The sequence below is a fragment of the Staurois parvus genome, unplaced genomic scaffold, assembly GCF_062004578.1.
Source record: "Staurois parvus isolate SC_StPar_1 unplaced genomic scaffold, SC_StPar_1.0 ptg000011l, whole genome shotgun sequence".
Lineage (NCBI taxonomy): Eukaryota > Metazoa > Chordata > Amphibia > Anura > Ranidae > Staurois > Staurois parvus.
In genome coordinates, this window is record NW_028317807.1 from 19,981,808 (window position 1) to 19,999,137 (window position 17,330).

Below are 17,330 nucleotides of genomic sequence, written 5' to 3' on the forward strand. Positions count from 1 at the left end.
TCTGTCCCCCGCGCATGCGCATTGGCGGCAGATCACGCCGGGACACAGGAACTAGGTCCCGGCGAGCCGCGGCTGACAGGACGCTGCGCATGCGCAGTAGAAACCGCGGGCGCGCCTCAGGCGTCCAATGACAGCCGGGGGCGCGTCCTAGCCAGCCAATGACAGTGCAGGGCGCACTATTTAAAGATGCCCTGCACTGTCACAAATTGCCGCAAGGTCTATGTGTGATCCTGAATACCTGCTCCTGCTGTGACCCTGTTTTTGACCCTGACTACGCTGCCTGCCCCTGAGATTGACCCGGCTTTGTTCTGACTATTCTACCCGCTCCTGTGATTGACCCGGCTTTGTTCTGACTATTCTGCCTGCTCCTGCGTTTTGACTCGGCTTATCCCGACTGTTCCTACGGATTGATTTACCCGGCTGACCCTGCGTGTGACCCGACTACTCCTAGCCCGCCGATTCGGTACCCCGCTTACCCCACGGGGCCACTATCCGTACCACCCTGCTGGGGCCGCCATCCTCTTCACAGCTGGCTCTCCTGGTACCTACATACATCCCCGGAGGCCTCCTCGGCCGCTGGTGGCCCGCTCAGAGGTCGTGACCTGGCCCGGGACTGTTTCAAGTCCATCCCCACCATCAGGGGCCCTGGTGAAAGCACAGCCCGGGCTTAGACCCCACGCTCTGGGTAGGTCTACCAGCTGGCGGACGGAGGGCTCCGCCTGGCGGATCCTAACAGCTACCTTATACCACTGTTTTTTTTTATTCAAGATAACATACAGTAGGTAATTGTGCAATACACTTTATAGTAGTAAAACATATTTTCTGTAATCAAGTGCTTGACTATAAAACATAAATTAAAGTGTAACTATAGGCAAAACATTTTTTTGTTTTGGACAGAGTGAAGATGGATAAGGACACCTGTCATTTAGGGAGATTCATCCTATGTGTCTTGTCAATGGGACACAGATGGCAAAAAAATAACCTGACAGGGGTTATGACTAGAGATGAGCGAATCGAAGTAGGCGAAGTGGAATTCGTTTCGAATATTAGGAAAATTTTGATTCGCGTTGAATCCGAAAATAAGCAGACTTCGGATGCGCGAATCGAAATTTTTCCTAAAATGGCGGCGACATGTGCGGCGACGGAGCGGGGATGTCTGGGAAGGCGCGCAGACAAGGCGCGCTGACCCATAATGCATTCATTCATGACATGTGATCGCATTAGCCAATCAGCAGCCAGCCAGCCAGCACAGTGTAATGGTTGAGCTATAAATGGCGGCCATTTTAGAATTCTCCATTTGCCTCCAGTCATTCAACAGAGGCAGACCTGGCTGTATTCAGGGAGAGAGTTAGGGACAGAGAAACGTTACTTAGGGACACAGAAACGTTAGTTAGGGCCACAGAATCGTTACTTAGGGCCATAGAAACGTTACATAAGGCCACAGAAACGTTACTTAGGGCCACAGAATCGTTAGTTAGGGCCACAGAAACGTTACTTAGGGACACAGAATTGTTACTCAGGGAAAGACAGAATTGTTACTGAGGGATACAGAATTGTTACTGAGTGCCACAGAATCGTTACTTAGGGCCACAGAAACGTTACTTAGGGCCACAGAATTGTTACTTAGGGACAGACACAGAATTGTTACTGAGGGACACAGATTTGTTACTGAGGGCCACAGAATTGTTACTTAGGGCCACAGAATTGTTACTTAGGGACAGACACAGAATTGTTACTGAGGGACACAGATTTGTTACTGAGGGCCACAGAATCGTTACTTAGGGCCACAGAAACGTTACTTAGGGCCACAGAATTGTTACTTAGGGACAGGCACAGAATTGTTATTGAGGGACACAGAATTGTTACTGAGGGCCACAGAACCGTTACTTAGGGCCACAGAAACGTTACTTAGGGCCACAGAATTGTTACTTAGGGACAGACACAGAATTGTTACTGAGGGACACAGATTTGTTACTGAGGGCCACAGAATCGTTACTTAGGGCCACAGAATTGTTACTTAGGGACAGACACAGAATTGTTACTGAGGGACACAGATTTGTTACTGAGGGCCACAGAATCGTTACTTAGGGCCACAGAAACGTTACTTAGGGCCACAGAAACGTTACTTAGGGCACAGAATTGTTACTTAGGGACAGACACAGAATTGTTATTGAGGGACACAGAATCGTTACTGAGGGCCACAGAACCATTACTTAGGGCCACAGAAACGTTACTTAGGGCCACAGAATTGTTACTTAGGGACAGACACAGAATTGTTACTGAGGGACACAGATTTGTTACTGAGGGCCACAGAAACGTTACTTAGGGCCACAGAAACGTTACTTAGGGCCACAGAATCGTTAGTTAGGGCCACAGAAACGTTACTTAGGGACACAGAATTGTTACTCAGGGACAGACACAGAATTGTTACTGAGGGATACAGAATTGTTACTGAGGGCCACAGAATCGTTACTTAGGGCCATAGAAACGTTACTTAGGGCCACAGAAACGTTACATAGGGCCACAGAATTGTTACTTAGGGACAGACACAGAATTGTTATTGAGGGACACAGAATTGTTACTGAGGGCCACAGAACCGTTACTTAGGGCCACAGAAACGTTACTTAGGGCCACAGAATTGTTACTTAGGGACAGACACAGAATTGTTACTGAGGGACACAGATTTGTTACTGAGGGCCACAGAAACGTTACTTAGGGCCACAGAAACGTTACTTAGGGCCACAGAATCGTTACTTAGGGCCACAGAAACGTTACTAAGGGCCACAGAAACGTTACTTAGGGCCACAGAATTGTTACTCAGGGACAGACACAGAATTGTTACTGAGGGATACAGAATTGTTACTGAGGGACACAGAACCGTTACTTAGGGCCACAGAAACGTTACTTAGGGCCACAGAATTGTTACTTAGGGACAGACACAGAATTGTTACTGAGGGACACAGATTTGTTACTGAGGGCCACAGAAACGTTACTTAGGGCCACAGAAACGTTACTTAGGGCCACAGAATCGTTACATAGGGCCACAGAAACGTTACTTAGGGCCACAGAAACTTTACTTAGGGCCACAGAACTGTTACTTAGGGACAGACACAGAATTGTTACTGAGGGACACAGAATTGTTACTGAGGGCCACAGAACCGTTACTTAGGGCCACAGAAACGTTCCTTAGGGACACAGAATTGTTACTCAGGGACAGACACAGAATTGTTACTGAGGGATACAGAATTGTTACTGAGGGACACAGAAACGTTACTTAGGGCCACAGAAACGTTACTTAGGGCCACAGAAACGTTACTTAGGGCCACAGAATTGTTACTTAGGGACAGACACAGAATTGTTACTGAGGGACACAGAATTGTTACTGAGGGCCACAGAACCGTTACTTAGGGCCACAGAAACGTTACTTAGGGACACAGAAACGTTACTTAGGGCCACAGAATAGTTACTTAGGGCCACAGAAACGTTACTTAGGGCCACAGAAACTTTACTTAGGGCCACAGAATTGTTACTTAGGGACACAGAATTGTTACTCAGGGACAGACACAGAATTGTTACTGAGGGATACAGAATTGTTACTGAGGGACACAAAAACGTTACTTAGGGCCACAGAAACGTTACTTAGGGCCACAGAAACGTTACTTAGGGCCACAGAATTGTTACTTAGGGACAGACACAGAATTGTTACTGAGGGACACAGAATTGTTACTGAGGGCCACAGAACCGTTACTTAGGGCCACAGAAACGTTACTTAGGGACACAGAATTGTTACTCAGGGACAGACACAGAATTGTTACTGAGGGACACAGAATTGTTACTGAGGGCCACAGAACTGTTACTGAGGGCCACAAAACTGTTACTTAGGGCCACAGAAACGTTACTTAGGGCCACAGAAATGTTACTTAGGGCTACAGAAACGTTACTTAGGGCCACAGAATCATTACTTAGGGCCACAGAATCGTTACTTAGGGCCACAGAAACGTTACTTAGGGACACAGAAACGTTACTTAGGGACACAGAATTGTTACTCAGGGACAGACACAGAATTGTTACTGAGGGACACAGAATTGTTACTGAGGGCCACAGAACTGTTACTGAGGGCCACAGAACTGTTTCTTAGGGCCACAGAAACGTTACTTAGGGCCACAGAAACGTTACTTAGGGCTACAGAAACGTTACTTAGGGCCACAGAATCGTTACTTAGGGCCACAGAAACGTTACTTAGGGCCACAGAAACGTTACTTAGGGACACAGAATTGTTACTCAGGGACAGACACAGAATTGTTACTGAGGGACACAGATTTGTTACTGAGGGCCACAGAACCATTACTTAGGGCCACAGAAACGTTACTTAGGGACAGACACAGAATTGTTACTCAGGGACAGACACAGAATTGTTACTCAGGGACACAGAATTGTTACTGAGGGACACAGAATTGTTACTGAGGGACACAGAATTGTTACTCAGGGACACAGAATTGTTACTCAGGGACACAGAATTGTTACTGAGGGACACAGAATTGTTACTGAGGGACACAGAATTGTTACTCAGGGACAGACACAGAATTGTTACTCAGGGACAGACACAGAATTGTTACTGAGGGACACAGAATTGTTACTGAGGGCCACAGAACTGTTACTTAGGGCCAGAGAAACGTTACTCAGGGACACAGAATTGTTACTCAGGGACAGACACAGAATTGTTACTCAGGGACAGACACAGAATTGTTACTGAGGGACACAGAATTGTTACTGAGGGCCACAGAACTGTTACTTAGGGCCACAGAAACGTTACTCAGGGACACAGAATTGTTACTCAGGGACAGACACAGAATTGTTACTCAGGGACACAGAATCGTTTAATTAAAGAGTATGTCAGACAACATGCAGAGGAGTGGCAGAGGAGGCAATGTTTTAGGAGCGAGCAGACGTGGCAGCAGAGGAAGGGGTCGAGGCAGCACTATTCGCAGCCAGAGGCCAGTGCTCCCGGTGTCATCCAGCGGTCGTGTCTCCACCGACAACCCTGCCGTCATCGATTGGTTGGTTCGGTCGTCTTCCTCTTCCCAGGTCACCTCTGACACCTACAGCCAACGGTCGGTGGGTACGTCAGACACAACCATTAGTTGGCATGGCCCGGGAGCAAGCCCACTGAAATCACGTGTCCTCGACCTGCCCCTGTCCTTTGGTGTTCCCTCACCAAGCGAAGTATCGCATGCTGTGGGCTCAGCCCCACTGTACAGTGAGGAAGAGCTAACAGAGGTCGGTCAGGAACGGGGGGAGACATCCGCCTCTTCAGCAGCCAGGCGAAGAAGTAGTGGCGAGGAGAGTGGCTCGGTAGCCGGTCTAGAGACAGGTCTGTCTCCTGACCCACACGCAGCCGAGGGGGCTAGTAGTGAGGCGGAGACCCTAATTGATGATGATGAGGCTGATCGCACTTGGCAGCCTCGTCGTCATCAGGCTATTGCTTCCGCATCATCAGGAGAAGAGGGTGGCAGCTTGGCAGCGAGCAAAACAGTCGGTGGGTTGCCCAGGAGGCAGCAGGGTCGCAGCAGTGTCAGTGGAGGCAAACGGCCACGGAGTACAGCACCAGCTCCACTGCAGCCTACCACCACGGCCAGTAGTGGTGCCGGTGTGCACGGAGGAAGCAGCAGTCAGCCAGTGAGGAGTATCGGGGGCAAAGTTTCCTACTCGACGGTGTGGCAATTTTTTGTCAAGCCGCCCGAGGAAGTAAACGTAGCCGTATGTCGACTATGTGGCCAGAAAGTCAAGCGTGGCCAGGGGGCCCATGTTGGGACTACAGCGTTGCGGCAGCATATGCAGCGTCGCCATTTGGTGGCCTGGGAAAACCGTGATAAAGATACGGCGGTTCTGCCTGCCCCAGCCCCCGCTCCATCACCCGCTCCGTTACTTGCTCCGTCACCCGACGTCAGTCGCCCTCTATCAGCCAGTCAAGGCTCCAACACCTCTGCTGAGGGGAGTTGTCGCTCGTTGGCATCTTCCGCTCGTTCAGATGCTCCTTCTCCTGCTACTCCTCTTCACGGATTCCGTCAGCAGTCTTTCTTGGAATCCGTTTCCAAGAGACAACAGTTTGCGAGCACGCACCCGACGGTGCAAAAGCTGAACGTCCTCCTGTCCAAGTTGCTGGTGCTGCAGTCCCTCCCTTTCCAAGTGGTGGACTCAGCACCTTTCCGAGAAATGATGGCTTGTGCCGCGCCGCGGTGGAGAGTGCCAAGCCGTCATTTCTTCGCCAAAAAGGCAGTGCCAGCCCTGCATTCACATGTAGAAAAGATGGTGGGCCAGTCTTTGAGCATGTCGGTCTCTGCCAAAGTGCACGGCAGCGCCGACGTATGGAGCTGTAACTACGGTCAGGGACAGTACATGTCATTTACGGCCCACAGGGTGAACGTGGTGCCGTCACAGCCGCACCAGCAACTTGGACAGGTCACGCCGCTTTTGCCTCCACGTTTGCACGTCCTTGGTCCACAAAAGATGTCCGCCTCTACCACCTCTTCTTCCTTCGTGTCCTCAGCCGCCACCCCCCTGCCAAGTCCCATTACCCGACCGGCATATCACATGTGCAGGGCGCAACGGTGTCACGCTGTGCTGCACCTGGTATGCCTTGGCGAACGTAGTCGCATAGGGGAGGAACTTCTCAGTGTAATGAACAGAGAAATCGACAGATGGCTGTCTCCGCGCAAACTGAAAATCGGAACCATGTTGACCGACAACGGAAAGAACATGGTGTCTGCTCTGCGTCAAGGAAGGTTGTGCCATGCACCATGCATGGCTCACGTGTTCAATCTGGTTGTCAAGCGGATCCTAAAATCCACCATCCCACTGCAAGACATCCTTAAAATGTCACGTAAACTTTGCATGCATTTCAGCCATTCCTACACCGCAAAGCACACCCTCCTTGAGCTGCAGCGGCAGAAAGGAATTCCACAGCATCGCCTGATCTGCGACGTTGCAACAAGGTGGAATTCAACCCTACACATGTTAGACCGCCTTTACGAACAGCGAAAGGCCATCACCGATTTCCTGATGTTACAAGCGGATAAAGGTACTCCCCTGTGTAACTTCGATGTCAGCCATTGGCAGCTCATGCGTGAGACCTGCCGCTTGCTCAGGCCCTTTGAGGAGGCCACGCTATTCGTGAGTCGGCAGGACTATGGGATGAACGACGTCATTCCTCTGTTGCACGCCCTGGAACAAATGCTGTTAACAATGGCTGGTCAGGGTGCGGTAGACGTGGCGCACAGATCTGAACGCCACATGACCCCTGTGGGGGCAGGACAGGAAGAAGAGGAGGAGGTAGAGGAGGACATTTGTGCTCAGGAATTATTGAGTGAAATGGGTGGTTTTTCCACTCAGCGGACAGGAGTGGAGGAGCAGGAGCATCTGGTAGAGGAGGAGGAGGAGAAGACAGAGGACCCAGACGCACCGTGGCAGTATGCTGTGGAGATGGAGGCAGGGAGTCCCTCGCATTCCTTGGCACAAATGGCCCATAGCATGCTCGGTTGCTTGCGTAGCGACAGCCGAATAATAACCATCAGACAGAGGGATGACTTTTGGCTGTCCACCTTGTTGGACCCTCGCTACCGTTCAAAAATGGTGGCCTTTTTCACACCTGCTGAGAGGGAGGCCAAAATAACGTACTATAAAAACCACCTATGTAGTCAGTTGGTCTCTGCCTTTGTGCGCCAACGTCCATCCTCAGACACTGTGGGCCCTGTGCGCTCGCGTTCCGCTGCCATGGCAGCAGGGAAGGGGTGGGGTGGTAGGAGCAGTGGTAGCTCCACCAGCAGCGGCTGCCTCAGTCTGCAGTCGATGATGAGTAGCTTTCTTCACCAGCGCAGTGAGGAAACTACTAACCAGCCGCAGCAGCAGCAGCATCAGGTGGACCTGGAGCAGGACCTCAAACAACAGGCTTGGGCCTACTTGGACAGCACCCTGCCAACCGAGGTAGACAATCCCCTTGACTACTGGGCAACGAAACTTGACCTTTGGCCCCAACTAGCTGAATTTGCCCTTGAAAGGCTGTCATGCCCGGCCAGTAGCGTGGCATCGGAGCGCGTGTTTAGTGCGGCAGGAGGTATTGTAACTCCACGGAGGACACGACTGTCCACCCAAAGTGTGGAGAGACTCACATTTGTGAAAATGAATCAGGCGTGGATTAGTCTGGATTTCAAACCACCAGTTCCTGACACAACTGACTAAATCCGCCATGAATCATGCCCCAAACATGTGCCACTTTCAGGTCTCCTCACACTGCTGGTGTGTTCCATTTTTTGTCATAGGGTGCTGGCAGATTACGGGCCTCCCATAGCTGCTGCCAGGACCATAATCTGCCATGGGCCCCTGTACCGCCTCCTCATGCTGCTGCCAGGTCCACAGTGTCTCATGCCATGTGCCACTTTCAGGTCTCCTCACACTGCTGGTGTGTTCCATTTTTTGTCATAGGGTGCTGGCAGATTACGGGCCTCCTATAGCTGCTGCCAGGCCCCTAATCTGCCATGGGCCCCTATACCGCCTCCTCATGCTGCTGCCAAGTCCAGAGTCTCTCATGGGTCCCTGTACAGCGTCCCATTGCTGCTGTCTCCATCGCCACACTCTGCCATGTGCCACTTTCAGGTCTCCTCACACACTGCTGGTGTGTTCCATTTTTTGACATAGGGTGCTGGCAGATTACGGGCCTCCCATAGCTGCTGCCAGGCCCCTAATCTGCCATGGGCCCCTGTACCGCCTCCTCATGCTGCTGCCAGGTCCACAGTGTCTCATGCCATGTGCCACTTTCAGGTCTCCTCACACTGCTGGTGTGTTCAATTTTTTGACATAGGGTGCTGGCAGATTACGGGCCTCCCATAGCTGCTGCCAGGCCCTTAATCTGCCATGGGCCCCTATACCGCCTCCTCATGCTGCTGCCAAGTCCAGAGTCTCTCATGGGTCCCTGTACGGCGTCCCATTGCTGCTGTCTCCATCGCCACACTCTGCCATGTGCCACTTTCAGGTCTCCTCACACACTGCTGGTGTTTTCAATTTTTTGACATAGGGTGCTGGCAGATTACGGGCCTCCCATAGCTGCTGCCAGGCCCCTAATCTGCCATGGGGCCCTATACCGCCTCCTCATGCTGCTGCCAGGTCCAGAGTCTCTCATGGGTCCCTGTACGGCCTCCCATTGCTGCTGTCTCCATCGCCACACTCTTCCATGTGCCACTTTCAGGTCTCCTCACACTGCTGGTGTGTTCCATTTTTTGTCATAGGGTGCTGGCAGATTACGGGCCTCCCATAGCTGCTGCCAGGCCCCTAATCTGCCATGGGCCCCTATACCGCCTCCTCATGCTGCTGCCAAGTCCAGAGTCTCTCATGGGTCCCTGTACAGCATCCCATTGCTGCTGTCTCCATCGCCACACTCTGCCATGTGCCACTTTTAGGTCTCCTCACACACTGCTGGTGTGTTCCATTTTTTGACATAGGGTGCTGGCAGATTACGGGCCTCCCATAGCTGCTGCCAGGCCCCTAATCTGCCATGGGCCCCTGTACCGCCTCCTCATGCTGCTGCCAGGTCCACAGTGTCTCATGCCATGTGCCACTTTCAGGTCTCCTCACACTGCTGGTGTGTTCAATTTTTTGACATAGGGTGCTGGCAGATTACGGGCCTCCCATAGCTGCTGCCAGGCCCTTAATCTGCCATGGGCCCCTATACCGCCTCCTCATGCTGCTGCCAAGTCCAGAGTCTCTCATGGGTCCCTGTACGGCATCCCATTGCTGCTGTCTCCATCGCCACACTCTGCCATGTGCCACTTTCAGGTCTCCTCACACACTGCTGGTGTGTTCAATTTTTTGACATAGGGTGCTGGCAGATTACGGGCCTCCCATAGCTGCTGCCAGGCCCCTAATCTGCCATGGGGCCCTATACCACCTCCTCATGCTGCTGCCAGGTCGAGAGTCTCTCATGGGTCCCTGTACGGCCTCCCATTGCTGCTGTCTCCATCGCCACACTCTTCCATGTGCCACTTTCAGGTCTCCTCACACTGCTGGTGTGTTCCATTTTTTGTCATAGGGTGCTGGCAGATTACGGGCCTCCCATAGCTGCTGCCAGGCCCCTAATCTGCCATGGGCCCCTGTACCGCCTCCTCATGCTGCTGCCAGGTCCACAGTGTCTCATGCCATGTGCCACTTTCAGGTCTCCTCACACTGCTGGTGTGTTCAATTTTTTGACATAGGGTGCTGGCAGATTACGGGCCTCCCATAGCTGCTGCCAGGCCCCTAATCTGCCATGGGCCCCTATAACGCCTCCTCATGCTGCTGCCAAGTCCAGAGTCTCTCATGGGTCCCTGTACGGCGTCCCATTGCTTCTGTCTCCATCGCCACACTCTGCCATGTGCCACTTTCAGGTCTCCTCACACACTGCTGGTGTGTTCAATTTTTTGACATAGGGTGCTGGCAGTTTACGGGCCTCCCATAGCTGCTGCCAGGACCCTAATCTGCCATTGGGCCCTATACCGCCTCCTCATGCTGCTGCCAGGTCCAGAGTCTCTCATGGGTCCCTGTACGGCCTCCCATTGCTGCTGTCTCCATCGCCACACTCTTCCATGTGCCACTTTCAGGTCTCCTCACACTGCTGGTGTGTTCCATTTTTTGTCATAGGGTGCTGGCAGATTACGGGCCTCCCATAGCTGCTGCCAGGCCCCTAATCTGCCATGGGCCCCTGTACTGCCTCCTCATGCTGCTGCCAGGTCCACAGTGTCTCATGCCATGTGCCACTTTCAGGTCTCCTCACACTGCTGGTGTGTTCAATTTTTTGACATAGGGTGCTGGCAGATTACGGGCCTCCCATAGCTGCTGCCAGGCCCCTAATCTGCCATGGGCCCCTATACCGCCTCCTCATGCTGCTGCCAAGTCCAGAGTCTGTCATGGGTCCCTGTACGGCCTCCCATTGCTGCTGTCTCCATCGCCACACTCTGCCATGTGCCACTTTCAGGTCTCCTCACACACTGCTGGTGTGTTCAATTTTTTGACATAGGGTGCTGGCAGATTACGGGCCTCCCATAGCTGCTGCCAGGCCCCTAATCTGCCATGGGCCCCTATACCGCCTCCTCATGCTGCTGCCAGGTCCACAGTGTCTCATGCCATATGCCACTTTCAGGTCTCCTCACACTGCTGGTGTGTTCAATTTTTTGACATAGGGTGCTGGCAGATTACGGGCCTCCCATAGCTGCTGCCAGGCCCCTAATCTGCCACGGGCCCCTATACCGCCTCCTCATGCTGCTGCCAAGTCCAGAGTCTCTCATGGGTCCCTGTACGGCCTCCCATTGCTGCTGTCTCCATCGCCACACTCTGCCATGTGCCACTTTCAGGTCTCCTCACACACTGCTGGTGTGTTCAATTTTTTGACATAGGGTGCTGGCAGATTACGGGCCTCCCATAGCTGCTGCCAGGCCCCTAATCTGCCATGGGCCCCTGTACCGCCTCCTCATGCTGCTGCCAGGTCCACAGTGTCTCATGCCATGTGCCACTTTCAGGTCTCCTCACACTGCTGGTGTTTTCAATTTTTTGACATAGGGTGCTGGCAGATTACGGGCCTCCCATAGCTGCTGCCAGGCCCCTAATCTGCCATGGGCCCCTATACCGCCTCCTCATGCTGCTGCCAAGTCCAGAGTCTCTCATGGGTCCCTGTACGGCGTCCCATTGCTGCTGTCTCCATCGCCACACTCTGCCATGTGCCACTTTCAGGTCTCCTCACACACTGCTGGTGTGTTCAATTTTTTGACATAGGGTGCTGGCAGATTACGGGCCTCCCATAGCTGCTGCCAGGCCCCTAATCTGCCATGGGCCCCTGTACCGCCTCCTCATGCTGCTGCCAGGTCCACAGTGTCTCATGCCATGTGCCACTTTCAGGTCTCCTCACACTGCTGGTGTGTTCAATTTTTTGACATAGGGTGCTGGCAGATTACGGGCCTCCCATAGCTGCTGCCAGGCCCCTAATCTGCCATGGGCCCCTTTACCGCCTCCTCATGCTGCTGCCAAGTCCAGAGTCTGTCATGGGTCCCTGTACGGCCTCCCATTGCTGCTGTCTCCATCGCCACACTCTGCCATGTGCCACTTTCAGGTCTCCTCACACACTGCTGGTGTGTTCAATTTTTTGACATAGGGTGCTGGCAGATTACGGGCCTCCCATAGCTGCTGCCAGGCCCCTAATCTGCCATGGGCCCCTATACCGCCTCCTCATGCTGCTGCCAGGTCCACAGTGTCTCATGCCATGTGCCACTTCCAGGTCTCCTCACACTGCTGGTGTGTTCAATTTTTTGACATAGGGTGCTGGCAGATTACGGGCCTCCCATAGCTGCTGCCAGGCCCCTAATCTGCCATGGGCCCCTATACCGCCTCTTCATGCTGCTGCCAAGTCCAGAGTCTCTCATGGGTCCCTGTACGGCCTCCCATTGCTGCTGTCTCCATCGCCACACTCTGCCATGTGCCACTTTCAGGTCTCCTCACACACTGCTGGTGTGTTCAATTTTTTGACATAGGGTGCTGGCAGATTACGGGCCTCCCATAGCTGCTGCCAGGCCCCTAATCTGCCATGGGCCCCTGTACCGCCTCCTCATGCTGCTGCCAGGTCCACAGTGTCTCATTCCATGTGCCACTTTCAGGTCTCCTCACACTGCTGGTGTGTTCAATTTTTTGACATAGGGTGCTGGCAGATTACGGGCCTCCCATAGCTGCTGCCAGGCCCCTAATCTGCCATGGGCCCCTTTACCGCCTCCTCATGCTGCTGCCAAGTCCAGAGTCTGTCATGGGTCCCTGTACGGCCTCCCATTGCTGCTGTCTCCATCGCCACACTCTGCCATGTGCCACTTTCAGGTCTCCTCACACACTGCTGGTGTGTTCAATTTTTTGACATAGGGTGCTGGCAGATTACGGGCCTCCCATAGCTGCTGCCAGGCCCCTAATCTGCCATGGGCCCCTATACCGCCTCCTCATGCTGCTGCCAGGTCCACAGTGTCTCATGCCATGTGCCACTTCCAGGTCTCCTCACACTGCTGGTGTGTTCAATTTTTTGACATAGGGTGCTGGCAGATTACGGGCCTCCCATAGCTGCTGCCAGGCCCCTAATCTGCCATGGGCCCCTATACCGCCTCTTCATGCTGCTGCCAAGTCCAGAGTCTCTCATGGGTCCCTGTACGGCCTCCCATTGCTGCTGTCTCCATCGCCACACTCTGCCATGTGCCACTTTCAGGTCTCCTCACACACTGCTGGTGTGTTCAATTTTTTGACATAGGGTGCTGGCAGATTACGGGCCTCCCATAGCTGCTGCCAGGCCCCTAATCTGCCATGGGCCCCTGTACCGCCTCCTCATGCTGCTGCCAGGTCCACAGTGTCTCATGCCATGTGCCACTTTCAGGTCTCCTCACACTGCTGGTGTGTTCCATTTTTTGTCATAGGGTGCTGGCAGATTACGGGCCTCCCATAGCTGCTGCCAGGCCCCTAATCTGCCATGGGCCCCTATACTGCCTCCTCATGCTGCTGCCAGGTCCAGCGTCTCTCATGGGTCCCTGTACGGCCTCCCATTGCTGCTGTCTCCATCGCCACACTCTGCCATGTACCACTTTCAGATCTCCTCACACTGCTGGTGTGTTACATTTTTTGTCATAGGGTGCTGGCAGATTACAGGCCTCCCATTGCTGCTGCCAGGCCCGTAATCTGCCATGGGCCCCCGTACCGACTCCTCATGCTGTGACGTTGCAACAAGGTGGAATTCAACCCTACGTATTTTAGACCGCCTTTACGAACACAGAAAGGCCATCACAGATTTCCTGATGTTAAAAGCGGATAAAGGTACTCCCTGTGTAACTTAGATGTCAGCCATTGGCAGCTCATGCGTGACACCTGCGCTTGCTCAGGCCCTTTGAGGAGGCCACGCTATTCGTGAGTCGGCAGGACTATGGGATGAACGACGTCATTCCTCTGTTGCACGTCCTGGAACAAATGCTGTTAACAATGGCTGGTCAGGGTGCGGTAGACGTGGCGCACAGATCTCAATGCCACATGACCCCTGTGGGGGCAGGACAGGAAGAAGAGGAGGAGGTAGAGGAGGACATTGGTGCTCAGGAATTATTGAGTGAAATGGGTGGTTTTTCCACTCAGCGGACAGGAGTGGAGGAGCAGGAGCATCTGGTAGAGGAGGAGGAAGAGGAGACAGAGGACCCAGACGCACCGTGGCAGTATGCTGTGGAGATGGAGGCAGGGAGTCCCTCGCATTCCTTGGCACAAATGGCCCATAGCATGCTCGGTTGCTTGCGTAGCGACAGCCGAATAATAACCATCAGACAGAGGGATGACTTTTGGCTGTCCACCTTGTTGGACCCTCGCTACCGTTCAAAAATGGTGGCCTTTTTCACACCTGCTGAGAGGGAGGCCAAAATAACGTACTATAAAAACCACCTATGTAGTCAGCTGGTCTCTGCCTTTCTGCGCCAACGTCCATCCTCAGACACTGTGGGCCCTGTGCGCTCGCGTTCCGCTGCCATGGCAGCAGGGGAGGGGTGGGGTGGTTGGAGCAGTGGCAACTCCACCAGCAGCAGCTGCCTCAGTCTGCAGTCGATGATGAGTAGCTTTCTTCACCAGCGCAGTGAGGAAACTACTAACCAGCCGCAGCAGCAGCAGCAGCAGCAGCAGCAGCAGCATCAGGTGGACCTGGAGCAGGACCTCAAACAACAGGCTTGGGCCTACTTGGACAGCACCCTGCCAACCGAGGTAGACAATCCCCTTGACTACTGGGCAACGAAACTTGACCTTTGGCCCCAACTAGCTGAATTTGCCCTTGAAAGGCTGTCATGCCCGGCCAGTAGCGTGGCATCGGAGCGCGTGTTTAGTGCGGCAGGAGGTATTGTAACTCCACGGAGGACACGACTGTCCACCCAAAGTGTGGAGAGACTCACATTTGTGAAAATGAATCAGGCGTGGATTAGTCTGGATTTCAAACCACCAGTTCCTGACACAACTGACTAAATCCGCCATGAATCATGCCCCAAACATGTGCCACTTTCAGGTCTCCTCACACTGCTGGTGTGTTCCATTTTTTGTCATAGGGTGCTGGCAGATTACGGGCCTCCCATAGCTGCTGCCAGGACCATAATCTGCCATGGGCCCCTGTACCGCCTCCTCATGCTGCTGCCAGGTCCACAGTGTCTCATGCCATGTGCCACTTTCAGGTCTCCTCACACTGCTGGTGTGTTCCATTTTTTGTCATAGGGTGCTGGCAGATTACGGGCCTCCTATAGCTGCTGCCAGGCCCCTAATCTGCCATGGGCCCCTATACCGCCTCCTCATGCTGCTGCCAAGTCCAGAGTCTCTCATGGGTCCCTGTACAGCGTCCCATTGCTGCTGTCTCCATCGCCACACTCTGCCATGTGCCACTTTCAGGTCTCCTCACACACTGCTGGTGTGTTCCATTTTTTGACATAGGGTGCTGGCAGATTACGGGCCTCCCATAGCTGCTGCCAGGCCCCTAATCTGCCATGGGCCCCTGTACCGCCTCCTCATGCTGCTGCCAGGTCCACAGTGTCTCATGCCATGTGCCACTTTCAGGTCTCCTCACACTGCTGGTGTGTTCAATTTTTTGACATAGGGTGCTGGCAGATTACGGGCCTCCCATAGCTGCTGCCAGGCCCTTAATCTGCCATGGGCCCCTATACCGCCTCCTCATGCTGCTGCCAAGTCCAGAGTCTCTCATGGGTCCCTGTACGGCGTCCCATTGCTGCTGTCTCCATCGCCACACTCTGCCATGTGCCACTTTCAGGTCTCCTCACACACTGCTGGTGTTTTCAATTTTTTGACATAGGGTGCTGGCAGATTACGGGCCTCCCATAGCTGCTGCCAGGCCCCTAATCTGCCATGGGGCCCTATACCGCCTCCTCATGCTGCTGCCAGGTCCAGTGTCTCTCATGGGTCCCTGTACGGCCTCCCATTGCTGCTGTCTCCATCGCCACACTCTTCCATGTGCCACTTTCAGGTCTCCTCACACTGCTGGTGTGTTCCATTTTTTGTCATAGGGTGCTGGCAGATTACGGGCCTCCCATAGCTGCTGCCAGGCCCCTAATCTGCCATGGGCCCCTATACCGCCTCCTCATGCTGCTGCCAAGTCCAGAGTCTCTCATGGGTCCCTGTACAGCATCCCATTGCTGCTGTCTCCATCGCCACACTCTGCCATGTGCCACTTTTAGGTCTCCTCACACACTGCTGGTGTGTTCCATTTTTTGACATAGGGTGCTGGCAGATTACGGGCCTCCCATAGCTGCTGCCAGGCCCCTAATCTGCCATGGGCCCCTGTACCGCCTCCTCATGCTGCTGCCAGGTCCACAGTGTCTCATGCCATGTGCCACTTTCAGGTCTCCTCACACTGCTGGTGTGTTCAATTTTTTGACATAGGGTGCTGGCAGATTACGGGCCTCCCATAGCTGCTGCCAGGCCCTTAATCTGCCATGGGCCCCTATACCGCCTCCTCATGCTGCTGCCAAGTCCAGAGTCTCTCATGGGTCCCTGTACGGCATCCCATTGCTGCTGTCTCCATCGCCACACTCTGCCATGTGCCACTTTCAGGTCTCCTCACACACTGCTGGTGTGTTCAATTTTTTGACATAGGGTGCTGGCAGATTACGGGCCTCCCATAGCTGCTGCCAGGCCCCTAATCTGCCATGGGGCCCTATACCACCTCCTCATGCTGCTGCCAGGTCGAGAGTCTCTCATGGGTCCCTGTACGGCCTCCCATTGCTGCTGTCTCCATCGCCACACTCTTCCATGTGCCACTTTCAGGTCTCCTCACACTGCTGGTGTGTTCCATTTTTTGTCATAGGGTGCTGGCAGATTACGGGCCTCCCATAGCTGCTGCCAGGCCCCTAATCTGCCATGGGCCCCTGTACCGCCTCCTCATGCTGCTGCCAGGTCCACAGTGTCTCATGCCATGTGCCACTTTCAGGTCTCCTCACACTGCTGGTGTGTTCAATTTTTTGACATAGGGTGCTGGCAGATTACGGGCCTCCCATAGCTGCTGCCAGGCCCCTAATCTGCCATGGGCCCCTATAACGCCTCCTCATGCTGCTGCCAAGTCCAGAGTCTCTCATGGGTCCCTGTACGGCGTCCCATTGCTTCTGTCTCCATCGCCACACTCTGCCATGTGCCACTTTCAGGTCTCCTCACACACTGCTGGTGTGTTCAATTTTTTGACATAGGGTGCTGGCAGTTTACGGGCCTCCCATAGCTGCTGCCAGGACCCTAATCTGCCATTGGGCCCTATACCGCCTCCTCATGCTGCT